Below are 20450 nucleotides of genomic sequence, written 5' to 3'. Positions count from 1 at the left end.
ACTCAGATGGCACAAGGGCTCACACAGAGCATCCTGAAGGAGATGGCACAAGGGCTCACACAGAACCTCCTGAAGGAACAAGGTGAGGATTCTTTTGTCTTTGCTCTTCAACACCTGAGCCACAAGGCCAGTGAGACAAATCAGGCAGAGCCTCTTCCATTCCTCTGCTCCTAAAGCCATGAGACAGAAGGCATGCCTACCATGTATAAAGTTATCTTCTTAGATCCTGGGACACAGCCCCCAAGACAGGACTCAGGGGATCTGTTTTCATACCCAAGACCTCCCCACCCAGGGACATGGAGCCTCTGGCTGACCCAGCTCTAGGCTCAGCTGGACTAATCTGAGATTCCACGGGGCCTGGACATTCTGCTAGGAAACACAAGGCTAAGTTGTTGGTCTGTTGCTGTGTGGGAAGCCGTTGCAGAGTGGCAGTTACAGAGTGGTAGTTACAGAGTGGCAGTTACAGAGTGGTAGTTACAGAGTGGCAGTTGGCTACTGCTGGCCACCACACATACATAGGCAGTAAAGGTTCTTTTGCCAAGATGAGGTTTTGAGAATTAACCAAAGTTAACCAATCAGATGAGAGACAAGTTAACCAATCAGATGAAAGACAAGTTAACCAATCAGATGAGAGACAAGTTAACCAATCAGATGAGAGAGAACGCCTCTCCTAGGCCTATATAAGCAGCACCAGTTCTGGGCTTGGGGTCACTTTGCCTCTGCAATCAAGCTCTCCCAATAAACGTGTGTGGAAGGATCCTGTTGCAGCGTCCTTCTTCCTGGCCAGTCGAGCGCGCACAAGATTGCTGCAAAAGAAGTGTGTGTGTCCATCTCTTGCTTATTTGTAGGTTCTCCCCCCCCCCCCGACCCTTTTCCTACCCTTTCAACCCCCTAACACTAGATAGGAGAGGAATGATTAAGGGATTTGAGTTCCTTTTGGGCAAGTTTGATCTTTGTCGTCAAGATATCTAATTTCTTCTTGTTTCTTCTTTGCGCATGACTACTTAACAAACCAGCAGCAACCAACAACAATCCACCATGCCTCTTGGGGCCCTAGCATTTATATACTCCCTGAAAAGTCCCACAATTCCAAACATCACACAATCGCAGACACTATCTGCAGCTGGCACAATCACTCCCCTGCTAGAGCACAAGGCAAATCATAGTCAGCTGCTGTGGGCAATCTGAAGCAGCCCCAAATCCTACACCTGGGACTAAAGTGAAAACATATTCTTATAATATTTCTGTGTTGTTGTTGTTTTTCAAAGAAACCAAAACCCCAAAATTGTCACCACCACAGGTGGGTCTCCTTCTCAAGAGAACTGCAGACTCTGTGGTCTCTACAAGATGCAAAGCTTGACCACAGGAGGGCACATGACATCCAAGGAGACCAGGACTCAAAGGACAATTCAAGTCCCGGGTCCATCTACCTAAACCATGCATCCTTGGTGTACGCTGCTCACCAACATCCACTTCCTTCCTATAACCTGGCCCACTGAAGTCGACTGCAAACACAAACTTGGTGCCTATGCTTTATCCTCTTGTTATTTTTTATATTTCTGGCTTGGAAAATATCCAGTGGGACATTGTTCTTGGAATCAGCACACAACGTGTGTGTGTGTGTTTGGAGTGTGTGTTCACAGCACCCAAGTATACTGACCCCTCTCCCATGGCACCAGCCAGGTCAGGGTCCTCAGGGGACTGCTCAGGGAGGGGACGGGCAGGTGCCTCTCCTCCCTGTACTGATAGATTCACTTTCACATTGCTCTTGGCTTCTGACCTCAGAAGGTCTGGAGGGGCTTTAGCTCTGTGGCCAATGCTGACATGATATAGGCAGACCAGTGTCTCTCCCCGGGACACACAGCCTGGAGCTGGCTGGCTCCTCATTCCCCACACTGGAATAACATGTGACGAAATGAGCATCTCCCTAGGACCAGTGCTAGGCTGAGAGCTCATCACAGTGTGAGATGACAAGCTATACCCCATCAGCCTGTCCCTGGAGAGACACTAAGGCATCCTGGTCACTTCCCAGGATGCTGCTTCCTGACTTCCCACTTCCCTGGAGAAGATGGCTTGTTCCAGAAAAGTCAGTTCAGATTTGCACCTGGGGAACAAGGAGACGGTGTGGCGTGGCTTCCTGCTTACCACAGGCCTAGCTGCCTGGGCCTCAAGGTCATGGCTAGCCTAGGATCTGGCCTAGCCTTGTGTCACCCTGGGAGAAAGCCTCCCTTAGTCCTCTTCTGGAGGGCAGTCCCATGGGCACTGTCAGCCTGAAGCCATCTACAGATACCCCTGCCCAAGGCGCCTGGTCACCTAGGAGGCATGGTGTGTCTTCTTCACCTTGAACCCATCTGTGCAGGCAGCCACTATTCATGATGTAAGGAGAGGTGTGTAGATTGGGGTTCGGTGCTGAGTGCTCAAGTGAGGGAGACAGATCTGTCAAGAGATCCCCTCACCAAGAAAGGAAGCTCGTTTCACCCAGATCCTAGAGGAGCTACAGCCCCAGACACACCGGAAGTTCCCGAGCCAGCCCACCAGGGGACCAGTGTGGCTCCTTCAAAGAATAAATCAAACTAGAACCCTACGTGGCTGTTTGACATCACAAAGGCTAGGTGAAGAGATGATAACAGAATGGCTCTTCTCAGCTTCGGGGGACCCCCCCCCCAGGCTTCATGAAGACACTGCCTAAGTGTAAGCAATGTATTTCTATGGCATCTGTGACTCGTGAATAAGTGTTCGGAAAGGATCCGTTCAATTAGTGCTGGCACCGGAGACCACAGATTGCACCGTGTGTCGGTCGGCTTTGCTCGCAGAACACCATGTGGTGGTATTTGTTCCCAGCCGTGGGCTGCACAGAGAGCTCAATCCGGGCCCACTCTGCTGGCTAGCCCGAATGTCCCCAGTGGGAATATGTTTGTGTGTCTTTTCACACACACCCTGAATCTCAAACCTACTGGGACAGATAATAACACAGAGGAACTCGGCGTGAAAAAATGTGTACCCAGTTTTGGGTGCAGATCACCTGCGAAGCTGCTCATAGTTTTAAAAGGTGTCACAGGCTGGAACTCACTATTTAGACCTGGCTGGCCTTGAACTCGGAGATTTGCTTGCTTCTGCTTCTTGAATACTGGGACTGTGCCACCACTGCCAAAATGAATGAATGAATGAATACTTTAAAAAAAAAAAAGGAGTAGCTGGGGCCCACTGGGTCATTTTCACTCTTGAAGGCTGTGCTTTCTACCATCACATAGCCTGGGATGCTGACACTATAGTAGATTTGATTTGCTGGGGTCAGTTCTTCCTCTAACACTCGCATTGGTGGTTTCTAAACTTGGAACGAAAGGGTAATGCCCGCCCCGTGCAGTGCAGCCTGAGTCCACGCTGTAGTGTGATACAGCAAACATGGGCTGTAAAAACCCACCAGGGCCATTCTCCTGGGAAGACTCCAAGAGCTTAGGAGGCTTCAGTACACAGCAGCGGTGTGTCTGCACTGAAGCTGATTCAAACCAGCGTGACCCTGACTGCCGGGTCCAAGACTCAGGCTCCACACAAAGAGAGCTCGGCTAACCCCGAGTCCAGCAGGGTCCAAGACTCAGGCTCCACACAAAGAGAGCTCGGCTAACCCCGAGTCCAGCAGGTTCCTGGAAGCATAGGTTTGACACTGTAGCAGTGGTAAGCCACTTGCCCTGCCCCTGTGTGCTCCTGTAGCTCAGCTCACCGGCTCGGTCTTCTGAGGCCTCAGCCTCCTCACTGGAGTAGCTGCTCCACTCAGCACTCGGCTTCCGGACTACTTCCCTATTGAGTGAGCCCTGGTGGCCTCCCTGGAGCTGCACACAGCAGGTGCTAGCAGCTGACCCTTAAATTCGTGAGTGGTCAGGGACAGAGATGTACCAGACTGCCAGAGAGCATGATGGGTAACAACCCTGGGGCCACATGAGGCAGGAAAGAAGATGGGGCTGGAAGGGGCCTCCTTATTTATTCCCCTCAGACTCAACCCCGAGGCAGCTCTCTGTAAGATGTTGGACTTCCACATCAGACAGAATTTCCCTGAAGATAAAAGAAATAGTAGGCTGGTGAGATGGCTCAGTGGGTAAGAGCACCCGACTGCTCTTCCGAAGGTCCGGAGTTCAAATCCCAGCAACCACATGGTGGCTCACAACCATCCGTAATGTGATCTGACTCCCTCTTCTGGAGAGTCTGAAGACAGCTACAGTGTAGTTACATATAATAAATAGTAAAAAAAAAAAAAAGAAGTAGTGACTGTGATGAAGAAGGCAGTAAGACTTGGATGGTTGATGGGGCTAAATATGGCACTTCTAACTCAGAAAAGAAAATGACAATCACACACACACATAAGCACACACTACACACACATTCACATATACACAAACACACATACACACAGATATACACACAAACACACCCATACAAATACAAACACACACATACAAACACAAACATACACATACACACAAATATACATACACATACAAACACAAACATACACATACACACAGACACACAAAGACATAAAAATATACATACAAACACAAACATATACATACACACAGACATACACAGACATACAAATATACACACACACATATATATAAACATACACACAGATATACACACAAACACACACAGATACACACACATAAAAACTCACACAACACACAGATACACATACAAACTCACCCAAGCATACACACAGGTAGACACAGACTTACACAGATTTGCACACAAACACACACATATACACATTCATACACACAAACACAAAACACACACACATAAACACGCACAAACACACACACATACACACATACCACACACACACACACACACACACACACACACACACACACCACAGATAACCCCTTTGTTGACACAGAGAGGAAGCCAGTGCACATCTGCAGGTGGGAGCCTTCCAGTAAACGGAATACCCTAGCTAATCCATTCACACTGAGGGTGTCATAACACAGGCTTAATGAATGAGGAAGGCAGCATCCCACGCACTCCCTCCCTCAGCCTGAGTCCGGGTAGGGAGCCTCTCTCTGGGGAGTGAGATGCTTGACTGGGAGGCTGGATGCCCCCTGGTGAGAACCAGCCTCCTGCAAGCCTATTCCGCAGTGTCCCACTGAGTGTTGGGATCTCTTTCCTGACATCTGCATGCAGATCGCCCCAGATGGCTCCAGCCTGCTCTGGCCACCCAAGCACTGCGCCCTGGCTGCCATGCAGACAAGCTGGTGCCAGAGGAAGTGTGTCCTTTCCTCTTGGGTGAAACTGAAAGTCATGGGAGTCAGCAGAAGGCTTGTAGATGGGGTAAGACTCCCCCTAATTGCTTCTTTCCCAGGACCAAACCTTCCTGTATGCAAATCTGTACCAGCCTGGGTCTGGTCTTATTAGGACTGTGCCCTTTATGTCTACTTCACAGGGTGATGACAGTCTACCTACTCTACTCTGCTGTGACCAATGACCAGAAGAACCTCAATAGTGACGTGTCTCAGATCCAAATTCAATGGACGCCTCTTCTTGGGATCCAACAGAAGCATGTATGTTGGTCACATTGTTCTTTCATGCCCTTTCGGGGAGAGATACTGGGATAGAAGGCATAGTGTCACACGTGATGGGCAAGCATGCGTTGCTAAGCTGTGTGCCCAGATGCTCTGCCCGAGACTGCTACCTCTACCCAGTAGCCTCTACCCAGAGTGACTCTGTCCCTCAGGGGCAACAGTTTGCTAAACAGATATCTGGTGGCCTCATTTTGGGGTGAGGGATGCTGCTAGCCCTGGAGTGCAAGGCAGGGGTGCCACTAAACATGCACAGAACAATGAGTGCTACATGTCGATGACCACAACTGAGAAGTCTGGCTCAGCTCCAGCATGGCGACAGGCCCCTAGAATGGGCAGTGAGCAAATGCATACTACCTCTCTTCCTCCCAAATCTCTGAGCGTCCGTGGTTGTGCAATAGGGATACGCATGTTAGTATATGCTAGGAGGGGTGATGGGAGGGACTGTAGGAACAGTCAGGGGTCCTGACTTTTAAGGCAGACTCTAACTATGAACAGTTGCCCCTGTTGCGCTTGAGAGTTTAGGGCCTGTGGCTTGATCTATACCTGCTCATCTTTAAAAGTAAGTTATTACCTGCTGGTTGACCTACTCAACAAAGCCAAAGAACTGCCTCCAACACATGGCTGTGTGCTGTGCTCTGAAAAACCCCTACCCTCCAGCCCTGAAATCAATGGCTGCGTGGTAGACGACCTTTCCTGTGGTGAGGATGACTCCGCTGGAAAAGCTTTCAGATAGCAATGCAAAGCACAGCTGTCAGTCAACGGAGCAAGGCGGCCTATCTCAAGCCAAGTAACAGTAGGCGTGGCCAGGAGCCTGGATGAGAGCATACCCAATAGCACATTCCAACATGGAAGTGGTTACGTGGCTACAAAACAAAAATCACAAACCAATGTATTTTCCAAATGCATTTGTGGGGACATCAGGTACACGGGTTACAGGCAAGCTGGGAAAACTGCTTTAGGTCTCAGATGCTACTTAAAGACACTTTAGTGTTTGGGTGGGCTGAAGCTAGCAGACTGCTAAGTTAATACATTTCAAAAGTTTTACCCAGCCGGGCGTGGTGGCGCACGCCTTTAATCCCAGCACTCGGGAAGCAGAGGCAGGAGGATTTCTGAGTTCGAGGCCAGCCTGGTCTACAGAGTGAGTTCCAGGATAGCCAGGGCTATACAGAGAAACCCTGTCTCGAAAAAAACAAAAACAAACAAAAGTTTTACCCAATAGTTTAAAGGATACAGGCCAGACAAACTAGATGTCCAATGAACTGTCATTAAAGGGATGAAAGATAACCCAAGATAATTGGTTCTGAGTTGCAATATTCCAACTCTCCACAACAACACAGTTATAATCAATTAATGGGTTTTGTGGAATCTTTCATACAGGTATGTGTGTGTGTGTGTGTGTGTTGTGAGGGGGGAAGTGTGGAGTATGTGTATGTAGGGGGTGTAGTATGTATTGTGTGGTGTGTCTGTATGTCTGTATGGTGTGAGCATATGTGTGTTTCTGAGAACTTCAGTTCACACAGGTCTTCTCACATCTGAAATGCTAAGCAGCTTTCATCAGAGCAGAAGTCTTTACACATCTTGATGTTGTATTTGTGAGAGCATACTACCAGCCAGTCATCAGTAAGTTTGTTTGCAATATTTTAATAGAATTGCAGCGCATTGTAACAATTCACAATAGTATCAGTAGCAATAAATATTTTGGCCTTACTTTTTTCTCATCCAGAGAATAAAAGCGACCTGTTCTAGTTTGCTCTCTGATACTATGACCAAAAGCAACTTGTGAGGTGTGCTGGCTAGTTTTTACATCAACCTGACACAAACTAGAGTCATCTGAGAAGAAGGAACCTCAATTGAGGGAATGCCTCCATAAGATCAGGCTATAGGCAAACCTGTAAGGCATTTTCCTAACTAGTGATTGATGTGGGAGGGCCCACCTTGTTATGGGCGGTGCCATTCCTTGGCTAGTGGTGGTCCTGTGTTCTATAAGAAAGCAGACTGATCAAGTCATTGGAGCAACCCTGTGCACCCTCCATGGCCTCTGCATCAGCTCCTGCTGCAGGTTCCGGTCCTGTTTGAGCTCCTGTCCTGACTTCCTTCAATGATGGACTGGGATGTGGAGGTGGAGGTAAAATAAACCCTTTCCTTCCCAAGTTGCCTTTGATCGTGGCGTTTCATCACAGCAATGGATAGCCTCGCTAAAACAGGAGGAAGACTTTTATTTTGGCATACATGTCCAGGTCATAGTCTATCCATCCTTGAGGGAAGTCAGGGCAGGTGCTGAAGTAAAAGCCATGTAGAAATGGCTCTTACTGGCTCTCTCCTAGGCTCACATTCAGCTAGATTTCTTGGACAGCACACTCAGGAATATCACTACTCACAGTGGGCTAGATCCTCCTCCTTCCCACATCAATCAACAATCAAGACAGTTCCTCACAGACAAGACCACACATGATCTAGGCTCTCTCCCAACTGAGACTCCTTCAGCTTACTCTAGGACGTGTTGAGTTGACAGCGGAAGCAATTAGGACATAGTGTGTTTGTTGCATTGTGTGTAAGTCAATGGGATTCTCTTGTGTGTAAGAGGCATGGCACAGTGGGTCACTGGAACAGATCAGCTTGAATCCCAAGACCTGTCATCGACATCAGAACTGAACGTTTTCTGGGCTGGACAAACTTAAAAGCTGTGTCAAATGCACAGACACTTCCATAATTGCCCTTTAACCTACCTCCCCACCCTAAGTCCTCGCCTAGTCTGTGACAGCATATAAAAATCTGTTACATGGTATAAGGCACTAATCTACATGGTATAACTCATGTGATGGTTTGTATATGCTTGGCCCAAGGGATGACACTGTTGGAAGGTTTGGCCTTGTTGGACTAGGTGTGGCCTTGTGGGTGTGGGCTTTAAGACCCTCATCCTAGCTGTCTGGGAGCAAGTATTCTACATCTTTGTGATGTAGAACTCTCAGCTCCTCCTTCTCCATGCCTGCATGGATGCTGCCATGTTCCCACCTTGATGATAATGGACTGAACCTCTGAACCTGTAAGCCAGCCCCAATTAACTGTTGTCCTTAAAAGGTGCCTTGGTCATGGTGTCTGTTTACATCATTAAAATACTAACGAAGACAAATGCACAAATCTACATGATATAATATATAAATCTACATGGTGTAATATATAAATCTGCATGGTGTACTACATAAATCTGCATGGTATAGTGTGCAAATCTACATGGTATAACGCAATAGGCTTAGTTCTCACTCTCACCGAGTCTAGCATGGCTGGAGACTGGTGCACACAGCAACCTGTGATGTCTTAACCCAGCATGGCATGGCTTGTCCTTCTCCACACATTTGATAAACACACTCCAAACAGTACTAGAGCTCAGTTAGGCTCCTCATGCCTTGGATCCCTCCTTTAGCCTCTGCACCCAAGGGAAAAAGTGTGTGTGTGTCTGTGTGTCTGTGTGTGAGGGTGGGGGACTGCTGCCTTTCACACAGGTGAGTAACCGATAGAGTTTGGATATATGCTGTGTCTATCCTTCAGCCACTCAACACCTAAGTGTTGGCTTTGGTATTTTTGGGAGATACTGCTTCCAAGAAAGTGTAGGAAGATGGAACCGAGTGGAGTAGGGAAGGGGGCTTCTGACTAGAGAGAAGTTGTGGAAGGAAGGATTTAGACTGAGGAACAATTTAGAACAATATTTCTCATGGCCCCTTTGGGGAGTTGAAAGACCTTTCCACATGGGGTCACCTAAGACCATGGGAAAGCAAATTATGGTTATGAAGTAGCAATGAAAATTTTATGGTTGGGGAGACCACAAGGAACTGCATTAAAGAGTCTCAGCATTAGGAAGGTTGAGAACCACTAGTTTAGAAGAACATGAGATGTGGTGAAGGCCATGGGTCCATCACAGCTTAAGGCTCATTGGGTGGCCCTGACCCTCAGTCGCTGATGAGGGCCCTCTCTAGTTTTGGTGTGGAATGTTCAGAGAGCAAATAGCAGATAGACCATTTGGGGAGATGGCATCTGCCAGAAGTCAACTCTGGGTGTTGTTCCTTGGGAGCTGTCCACTTTGATTTTTGAGGCGGGCTCTTCCCTTGGCCCAAAGCTCACAAATTAGTCCAGTTTGGATGGCTAGCAAGCCCACAGGTATGCCTACCTTTGCTTATCAGGGAAGGATTTACGTGGCCCATCACCCTTGGCCTTTATACATGGGTTCTTCAGAGTTAACTCAGGTTCTCAGGCTTGCAAGGCAAGTACTCTATCAGCTGAGCCATCTTCCTAGCCCATCAACCTTGTTTTAAGTTTCTTCTACACTAGGACGTGACATGGATGAGGGTCAAATGTTGTATCTCTACATCCCAGGATCCCCTGAGCAACTGAACAAGACACCATGATGACCAGAACTGGCACCATTTTTTTGGATGTACTTTTGGAGCACCTTGGCATCTCTTGGCCAAGGGCAGACTGGAAGGACAGGAGAATTGCCCCTTAGTAAGAAATAAAATACCCAATGGAAAAAATTCACACTCAGTCCTCAGAGCAGCCTTGGGCTATGATAAGGATAGCATATGGAACTGATAATCTCTTGACCAGAATACCATGTAAGAAGATCTCCAGTGATCTGGAGAGATGGCCCGGTGGTTGAGAGCACTGACTGCCTTTCCAAAAGTCCTCAATTCAATTCCCAGCAACGACATCATGGTTCACAACCATCTGTAATGGGATCAGATGTCCTCTTCTGGTGTGTTTGAAGACAGTTACAGTATACTCATATAGATAAAAATCTTAAGAAGGAGGAAGAAGGAGGAGGAGAAGGAAGAAGGAGAAAGAAAAAAAAGGAAGAAGGAAGAGAAGGAAGGAGGAAGAGGTGCAGGAAGAAGGAGGAGGAAGAGAAGGAGGAGAAGGAGGAGGAGAAGAAGAAGGAGGAGGAGGAGGAGGAAGAAGGAGGAGGAAGAGGAGAAGAAAGAGGAGGAGGAAGAAGAAGGAGGAGGAGAAGGAGGAGGAGGAGGAGGAGGAGGAGGAGAAGAAGAAGAAGAAGAAGAAGAAGAAGAAGAAGAAGAAGAAGAAGAAGAAGAAGAAGAAGAAGAAGAAGAAGAAGGGGAGAAGAAGGAGGAGGAGGAAGGGGAGGGAGGAGAAGAAGAAGAAGAAGAAGAAGAAGAAGGAAGAAGAAGAAGAGGAAGGAGGAGAAGGAAGAAGGAAGGAGAAGAAGAGAGAAGAAGAAGAAGAAGAAGAAGAAGAAGAAGAAGAAGAAGAAGAAGAAGAAGAAGAAGAAGAAGAAGAAGAAGAAGAAAAGATCATCTCCAATGTGGTGGCCAGAGCTAGGGCATCAAGGTGGATAGGGAGCCAGATAAGACTGGGGGAGCCAGCCAGATGTTCTGTTGGTCAGAGATGAATAAGTCTGGACATGCTCCTTCTCCCTGTATTCCTGAGATGAAGCCCAAAATGGATAACATATATAGTACTTTGACATGAGCGCTTAGAGAGTTCCCCCACCCAACCACACTGAGAACAGGTGGCCGTGGAAAGTAGATGTGACCTAGGGTGGTATCTCATCATGAAAGATAGAGTCCACGGGAAGGTCTCCATGGAGATGGGAGACAGCAAGACAGCTCACACAGTGCAGAGCAGATTAGCAGGACTTTAGATCTCAGAAGAGACAAGAGGGTCCTGTAAATTCCAGGAAGTGAAGTGTCTGAGAGGCTCAGCTTTTAGAATCAGTGCTGGGTTGACAGGCACTAGCCTGCACATCTGGAGTGTTTTAGCCTGCCTGCTTGCCTGCCTGCTATTGGTGCATAGTGTTGAAGACTCCCAGCACTAAGGCAGAGGTGACGGGGAGCAGCTCACTCTGAGCTCCTGGCTCACTCTGAAGGCACTGTTGCCCCCGAATTCCTGCCCCTCCCACTCCAGGCCACTTCACAACCCCACAGTCTTTTTGCACACTGTAAGCCTCCATGATTTAGAGCCAACCTCTGTAGGGCAGCTGTTTCTTCACTTCTAGGCTGACATTCCTACTGAGTCCTTAACCTTGGGTGGACCTGACTGGGGTATGGAGGGAATGAAGGCAGACACAACGGAAAGAAAAACTGGGATCCCATGTTTTGGGCCTCCTAATAAAGAAAACACCCCGGAAGCTTAGTGTGTTTATTATAGGCAGTTGGACAGAGGTGGGGGCGGGGAAGTTATTAAACACAGTTGAACAAGGAAGCCGGTTATTACCGATAAACAAGGAGGCGGAGCTAATGGTATACAGCTGGATCCGGAGGCAGGCTTAGCTAACACGTGTAGGAATGGTCTCTGTGGGGAGCATTCTCGAGGCAGTAAACACAGAGGGGTAAGCTACAGTGACATTTTCTGTGCATACTATCAACATCCACACATGGATGGAAGGAAAGTCTTGTCACACTTCTGAGCCTCAGTCTGTAGGGACAACTGCCATTTGCCCTGGAGTCTGAGGTTATGGAACACTTGGTATGGCTGTGCCCATGTTGACAGCACACATTCAGGACTTTGCTCACCCAGGGATTAAATCCTCCCGGGAGGATGGTGCAGCACAGTGAACTCTGCTTTCTGTAAATTTTATATGATGACGTGGCTAGGGTTCTGAGCAGCTAAGAGGATCAACCACCGAGGGCGGACTGATGCGATGAAGCACCGAGCTTTTAGATCACATAGTCTAGATCTGCGGGTGATGATTATTATGAATCCTCACGTGACTGCCACCTACGAGTCATGAAATGAACCAACTGTGAGTTTCTTGTTTCCTTCCAGCAGCCGTCGCAGAGCAGCTGGTGGCCCAGGGGCTTCTCCATCCTGGCTCTTTGGTCTTACTGAAAATATCCCATAGGGAAAGACTTTCGCCTAGTGCTGCACCCTCCGTGCGCCTTAGATGGAGGAGGTGTTCACTCCAGGGACCACAGGAGCTGATAAAGGCGGGGCGGTGGTTGGGAGGGGGCAGAATCCGAGGCCTCTCCTGCGCTGAGCATCTCAGCAGCTGAGAGAACGAGCTCTAAGAAGTGCAGCCGCAGCAGCAGGAACAGGAAAAGCCTGTTCCAATGTCTGCCAGTGAGCACATTCAATATTTGTGGCATGTTTAGAAAACTGAATATGAAAAATATACACTGTACACAACACAAGCCATACACATAGAGTTAGCTGTGGCTTTTCCATTTCAGACACAGAGAAAGATATAAATACAAAATCCACACGCATAGGAACTTGGCTGTTTTGTTTGCATTTATCCCATTATAAACACTTTGTATATTTAGAGAACAGCATTCGCTGGATCCAGCCAGGCCCAACAACAGCATCTATATGATCTGTTACTTATTCCACATCGATCAGTCATCTCCCACGGTGAGAAGTAAAATACAGCGCCATTCCTTCACCCTATTGGCTGCGGGTAGGCCTCTGGCTGTACGCAATGGAAATAACGTGAGACGCAATGTCCAACTCTTAAGACAACCTATGGTGGCATGGGAGACAACACCCCTATACGTAGCACAGCCTCTTTCTCACTGTGACCCACACTTCTGAATTGTTCCGTTCACTAGACTCAGATGATGGATGGATAAAGCCTGGGATACAGATATGGGCTACAGAGAGGCATGGCCACCATGCCAGACGACAAGACCCAGAATCCCCTGCTGTGGATAACACGCCCACTTCCCACCACTTGCAGCTGGCTCTAGACTCTCCTTATGGGAAGTGGAGTTCATGCCTGCCAATCAGCGTGGCAGCTCGGACTGGCCTTGAATCACATGGCCTGTACAGGAAGTCAGTGCTGAAAGAAGGAGCCAAATTGTTCCTCTGCAGGGGCTGCACCGTTAGCTCCACTGGAGACAGCCCACAATGGCAAAGGAACCATAGCCAAGGCCTGAGATTCGAAACTGAATACAGCCAGGAGGGCATTGAGGTGGCAGTTGTCACAGATCCATGACCTCCACGGGGAGAGGTGTGTGCCACATGCAGTTCCACACACTCAGAAAATGTATATCAGATTAAAGTTACTATCCGACACTGAAAAGGTCAGCTAACTAAAGACTGTTGGAAAATTCCACAGGGCTCCAGAACATGAAAACCCCTCCCCTCCCAGAAGGAAGAGGTCGGTGGAGCACAGTGGCCAGAAGGGGGAAGCTGATTAAGCCCCTTCTACCTCCTTCCCTAAAGACCAATCAGTTTAAAGGGCACACTGTTCCATCAATCATATTGTGCCTAGTTGCTAATGCTCTTTTCTGCCCCTGGAAACTGTATAAAAACTCGATGACCCCAGGGTCTCCTTCGAGCGCAGGAGGAACAATAAATTCCTCTTGCTTTTGCATCGATCCCTGCTTCACTCAGAGGGTCCCTGGTAGCTAAGGCTCGTGCTAAGAGCCAGAGAAACACACAAGCCAGAGTGGAGAGCTGGGGACAAAAGAAACTATTTGAATACAGGATCAAATGCTGACTCCACAAGCGTGCTCAGCTGTTCACCCTTAGAGGAAGGACCCCAAATGATGAACCAGGACCCAACTATTATTAAAGCCAAGCCAGGAGAAGCTCTTATTTTGTGAGCAGGGCTAAAACAACACAGAAATAGAAAAGATGTGACAGCATCAGGAATGGCTGTATCTGGCTCAAGCATCTGCCTCTCTGCATAGGAACTGCCTCTCTTTCTAAAATTACCCCACTTCTTCCAGGGTAGAATAAGGTAGGACAAAGCCCACATATGTCTTAACTCTTTGATAAAACAAACCAGTTTGCTTCCTCAGTGATGGTGTGAGAAAAACCTGTTGTCTGGTCTTTGACCATAAGCCTGTCCACCCATGAAGGGGAGTCTTTCTGCCAGTGTAAATACACGCTTTGATGGAGACATGATTCCCCTAGGGGGGTGTAGATGCTACCACACAAGCGTACGTTAGGGTCCAAAAAACAGTTTCTCTCCTCTCCGCTATGCACAGCTCAACGATGGAAGTCAGAGGAGCCCTTAAGGAGAAGATTCTGACTTTACTCTTTACCAAAGAAAGGGAGTCCACTTCAGGACACACAGAGCTAGAGGATATCCCTGGAGGATAGCCAGACAATCACCTGCTGGAGTACACTGGGGTTCTAGTTCAATAGGAACGATACTCAGAAGGAAGGTGGAGAGTTGCATGAAGCCTACATCTCAGTGCTCAGCCTCCCCAGAGTCAGCAGAAGCCGTTGTCTGCTGTGGCCAGGATTTCAGTGCTAGGCCCTGCCAACCCTGCCCGACTGGTAGTCCAAGCCAGTGGCTTCATGCATTGTGCACTGTATACATTCTAATTTCAACAGCTGGTGTACTCTAGATTGTATACAGGTTCCCGGCATCTAAAGAAGGCTACCGTCTTATTCCTCAACATGTTTAATGCAGGTTCAGTTGGTGCTGGTTATGAAGTTGATCCTAGACGCACATCAGGGGACAGAAGGCACATCTTTCTGATCTTTCCACTGGGAGATGCAGGAGGCTCACAAGCCCATGAGCTTTTGAGAGTGCACAGCTTCACTCCCTGCCCTCACCCTGCTGGATTGGGCTAATGTCTGGCACAAAGCAAGGAGGCTCCTCAGGCTTCTGGTGGGATCTGTGGTCCTCTCTGTTCCTGGGTGCTCTCAGAGCTGCTGGGCTCCAGGCTGTGTCCCTCTGATGAACTCCGGCTGCCACTGGAGTCAGGTCACTCTGGGCACAGCAGGACTTGCAGGATATGATTTTCAACAACCCAGGGATGGGCCATGTCAGGGCCAATGCTTACGGTGCTGTGTCAATGGTTCTGATGGGACTAGCTATGCTTAACACTAGGGGGGCACAAGGCAAACATAATGAGCCCTCTAAGGATGCTTCACTCGCACAGCCTAAGAGCTCAGCCTGAAGAGGATGACTCCACCCTCAACAGGTACAAGGGAGGATGCCCCAAGCCTGGCTTCTCTGCTAGCATTCAGCCCTTGGTATGGGAAGCACCACTATCCTTGTGAGCAGGCCTGTCCCCGTGAATCCTAGCAGCCAATTGTTTTCTGTGCCACGGGTGTCCTAGACATGGGGAAGTCGTCTGACATGGTCCATCAAAGGTGGAAACGTGTTTATATTCACCCATGGGGTTGAGAGTATGTGATGCTGATAGGAAGCGGGAGCATGTAAAAATAGACGGCTGAGGGGGGGTCCCATGCCTGATGCTACCCTACCTGTAGAGCTCAGGCCATGATGTCAACCTGTCCCTGTGACCTCTGAATTGCTCTACTGTCACTGTCCACACACTTTCCCAAGTGTTCATGACACTCTCAAGTATTTTGAGAACATTCTTGGCTGTGTAATGTGCCAACTCCATGGTTGGGGACTTCAGCAATAAAAGGGAAACTTCTTTCTCTTGCCCAGTGTCTTAGCCAGGGTTTCTATTCCTGCACAAACATTATGACCAAGAAGCAAGTTGGAGAGGAAAGAGTTTATTCAGCTTATACTTCCATACTGCTGTTCATCACCAAAGGAAGTCAGGACTGGAACTCAAGCAGGTCAGGAAGCAGGAGCTGATACAGAGGCCATGGAGGGATGCTACTTACTGGCTTGCTTCCCCTGGCTTGCTCAGCCTGCTCTCTTAGAACTCAAGACTACGAGCCCAGAGATGGTCCCACCCACAAGGGGCCTTTCCCCCTTGATCACTAATTGAGAAAATGCCTTACAGTTGGATCTCATGGAGGCATTTCCTCAACTGAAGCTCCTTTCTGTGTGATAACTGCAGCTTGTGTCAAGAGGACACACAAACCCAGCCAGTACAACAGACCTCTAGCAGTCCTATCTAGAAACATGTCCCATGGATGCGGAGAAAATGCAGGGTGCCTGGTCATTGTTCTGTCGGACTTAGGTGTGTATGGCGAGATGTATGCGTCCACAAGATTTACTCACCAAATGTTGCTGGGCAGCACCTCACATGCTTGTTGGCTCCTGTGGGTCCTGCAGCTAACCTCATACACCATAGCTTTCAAGCCCAGTGTGGCTGTGCAGTGACCCCCTGGAGGGTAGCTAAGAGAAAGTTTAGAGAAGTAATTAGGAATTGATGAGCTTTGTTCTTAATATATTTAGTTGGAAGTTTATGAGTGTTCCTTTTTAATAATAGCTGCTATCTGACTTGGAAAAGCCTCCAACACTCTGACAGCTCCCCGATGCCCACCCTACTGGCTAGTGCGTCTCCGCTGTGCTAGCATCCAAGAGTAACAGCCCTCTGCTCACTGACCTGGGCCGCTCTGTGGAGCTTTGCCGAGGTCCCTTTATGGCCTTTGAAGAGCCCGCCCCTCCTCTCCCAAAAATAAAATGAACTTGCAGTCAGATGAGCCCTCAGAGGTCCTGAGCTTAAGCCTCTCACACCTTAATTGTGTGGGATCCCCTGGAGACGCTGATCTGTGGACGGTGGGCTGGGACTCAGCCTGTGTCCCTAAGGCTACCCACTGAAGCAGCCAGACCACACACAGTGCAGGGAGCGAAACCAGGTGTCCCCAAACCTCCACAGCCCACAGGCAGTGCTGGCTGACTCTGTTTCTCACAGAGTCCTGTCTGCTTGTATCAATCTACTGTAGAGCTTTCTTCCTATTGAATGTGATGAACGTTCTCTGGGATTTCACTGACCTGAGCGCGCGCGCGCACGCACACACACACACACACATACCACACACACACACACACACACACACACACCATAAAGAATCACTCTATAAACAAAGTGCCCCAGAATATTTGGTTAATTACATGATGGTAAACATCTAAAAACAGCTAAAGAGGGTGATCCCCCCCTGCCTCACATTCTACAGGCACTGGGTCTCCAGGCCTCTGGGGATAGTGAGAACCTGCCATCCTTTGTCTTTCAACCTTGCCCCGTGTTGGATGACACGTCTAAGACAGCTGCTATCAATCCTAGGGCTCACTGCCCTCTGGCCTCCATTTTTGGCCACACTGTCACCTTGGGCCAATTAACTGGCAAATGTCTTTGCTTCCAGAACTGGGAGGACAGCATCCCTCATGGATGCCTGGCACCAGAGTATAGCAAGGGTTTTCTGGCAAGTGAAACCATGTCTCTATCCCTGCCACATGCCATCCCCTGCTCAGCCCCTTTCTCCAAAGCTCCTAGAGCCTCCCAGCCTTCCTAATACTGTGGCCATTTAATACAGTTCCTCATGTTGTGGTGACCCCCGGCCATAACATTTATTTTCATTGTGACTTCATAACTGTAATCTTGCTGCTGTTATGAATTGTGATGCAGACATCTGATATGCAGAATGGTCTTTGATGACCTCTGTGAAAGGGTCATTTGATCCCAAAGGGAAGACCCACAGGTTGAGACTGTCCTAGCTATTCAGCCGCTTGGCCTCTGACTCCTTTTTCTCTCAGCAGGCAGTCCCTTCTCCATCGTGCTGCTGTGTGGCTGTGTGGAGAGTGGGCAGCAGCAATGACGGCTGAGCTCCTGCGCTGAGAAGCCAGGCCTGCAGACCAGGTTCACCCCTCCACCTGGCTGGGGTACAAGCAGCGTGGTCCTCTGCTGCAGTGCAGGACCTCATCTGGGGACAATCTCCTGTTCTACCTTGGAAGAAACTGGAGGCCTCTGCACACATGAGCAGCTGCTCTGAGCCGGGTCTGTCTCTGGCTAGGGAGGTGTAGCTTCTGGGCCCATCTCCCATTGAGAAGACTCTCCTTTGTGTTTCAAGGCTGTGTGTGTGCACTGGTTATATCTGGAAAGACATCAGGGTGCCAGCTGCCCAGGGGTTTCTCTCCTTGTTGATATCCACGCTCTCCCTTCTGCGGGACCCGCTATTACCCTGGCAGCCATGGGCTGTTGAATTTGCTTCTAAAATCCATACTCACACATTTATAACTTGGCTCGGATCCAATCTGACAAGAGCGTTTTAAAGCCAGCAGCATTTGATATTTTCTTTCCCTCTCGCTAGCAAGTGCTTCTGTAATTGCGGCTGTCTTCTCGGGGTTCCTGCCAGGCACACTGGGGGAGTCTCGGGGGAGCCTTCAATCAAGGTTGTACCTGTTTGGGAAGCTGTGGGGCGTCGTTTTATTTTTGGTCCTAGTAATCTCTGGCTCGTAGGTGTTGAGGGATAAGGAATTTTCCAGTCACTCCACTGCAAATACAGGACAATTAAGCCGGGTCACAATCCACCCTCTTAAGCACTACTCTCCTGCATCGGGGCTTTTTCTCTCGTAGAAATCCCTCTCTAGCCACACAACTGCTCTCAAATAAACAGCTTTAAAATTGCATACTGACCTATTGTTGGCCAAGCCCTTAAGGTCACACAGCTTGCCTTTTGGTGGCCAAATTAGTCGCAGCAGGTGACACAGGAGCTGGCATGGTGAGAGAAGGGGCCTTGATTACCGTTTTCTAGAAGAGTAAATGAGAAGGCAGGTGATGGATCCTTGGCCAATCTGCACAAAGGCTTTCCTCGCACTGATGGCAGCTGGACTCTCCAGCATGGAGTTGTCCCCCTGCCTCAGTCGGCTATGGCCAGCTCCTTGGGTTCTTCAGGCCTCAGCCACTCAGCTGCAGGAATTAAACTCATATCCAAGAGGCCACTGTGGCATCAGTGTCTGTCAGAATCAAGGTACCAAAGCTGGCCAGTAGACAGCCCTCTGCTGTTGCTAATTCTTCAAATGGCATTGAAGGGACTGGCAAGGCCCCAGCTTGTAGCCACAGGCAGCCCGGGGCCTGATGATCCCAATGAGCGGGTCCCACTGACCATTGCTTACAGTAGTCAGAGTTGCTGCTCCCTGCCTGTGGAAAGCCTCCCCCTCAGTTCTTCCCTTTAGAAAACCTCTTCAGCGCATTTAATCATAGCCAAGTCACTAATCAACAATGTGTGCTCTCAGGCTGTGTCCATGGCTCACCAGGCCAGCCCTTCCTTAAAGAGCCAAAGAACTCCCGCCTTGGGTTTCATGGAAGCCATTCTGGTTTTCTTAAACACTGGTCTTCTAAAAGAGGGAATCGTTGCTTGTTCCAGCTGGCTTTCTTTGCTATAATTAAAAACTACAACAACAATGAAAGCCAACCAACCAAACAAATGAATAGCAACAACAATAATAACAACAACAACAACAAAACACTCTGACCAAAAGCAACTTGGGGAGGAAAGGGCTTATTTCAGCTTCCTGGGTACAGTTTATCAGGAAAGCCAAGGCAGCAACTCAAAGCAGAAGCCATGGAAGAAAGCTGTTCACCAGCTCGCTCCCAGTGGCTCGTGCTCAGTGAGATTTCTTACACAGCTAGGGCAGCCTGCGCAGGAGGGGGCACTGCCCACAGTAGCCTGGTCCTTACTATAACAATCAAGACAATGCCTCACTGGGGCTGGAGAGATGGTCCAGTTGTGTAAGAGCAGTTGATGGTCTTGGCAGAGGACCCAGGTTCAGTTCTCAGCACCACTTACAGCCATCGTAATTCCCATTCCAGGGGTTGACTGACCCCTTCTTTTAAGCCTTTCAAATAACACACATGTGGGGTGGGCAAACACTTATGCAAAATAAAACAAAATAAATAAATCTTTAAAAAAATGTCTCGTAGACGTTCTATAGAATTTCTCTATAGAAATTAGAGATGACACTAATTTGTATCAAGTTGACAATAAAAAACTTAATCAGTGCACAGTTGCTTATTGTAATAGCAATCAAATACAATTTTATGTTCAAAGCAAACCTGGAATTAACATTCCTTCAAAAGAAAAAAAAAAGACTTTCCAGGTCAGTGGCCTGGCTTACTGGATAAAATCACCTCTGCCAAGCCCAAAGACCTGAGTTCAGTCCTCAGGATGCACATGGGGAGAACCAACTATCATAACCTCCACAGGTCACGCATGCATGTGCCTGCGCTCGGACACACACACACACAAGGAAATTTTAATGTA

General features: G+C 48.5%; 1 long non-coding RNA gene across 2 annotated transcripts; it reads left to right on the top strand.

Moving 5' to 3' along the window:
- Positions 1-2635: 2635 nt before the first annotated feature.
- Positions 2636-19620, top strand: Gm29967. 2 transcript variants are annotated; one of them, XR_386386.1, is made up of 3 exons: positions 2636-2691; positions 5438-5555; positions 17944-19620. It is a non-coding gene; the product is annotated as a predicted gene, 29967 (long non-coding RNA). The 2 variants fall into 2 exon arrangements; XR_877601.1 differs by having other exon boundaries at positions 17947-17975.
- Positions 19621-20450: the final 830 nt, after the last annotated feature.

This window comes from Mus musculus, chromosome 18 (genome assembly GCF_000001635.26).
Source record: "Mus musculus strain C57BL/6J chromosome 18, GRCm38.p6 C57BL/6J".
In the NCBI taxonomy this organism is placed as follows: domain Eukaryota; kingdom Metazoa; phylum Chordata; class Mammalia; order Rodentia; family Muridae; genus Mus; species Mus musculus.
This window is presented reverse-complemented; position numbering and strand designations above follow the sequence as displayed.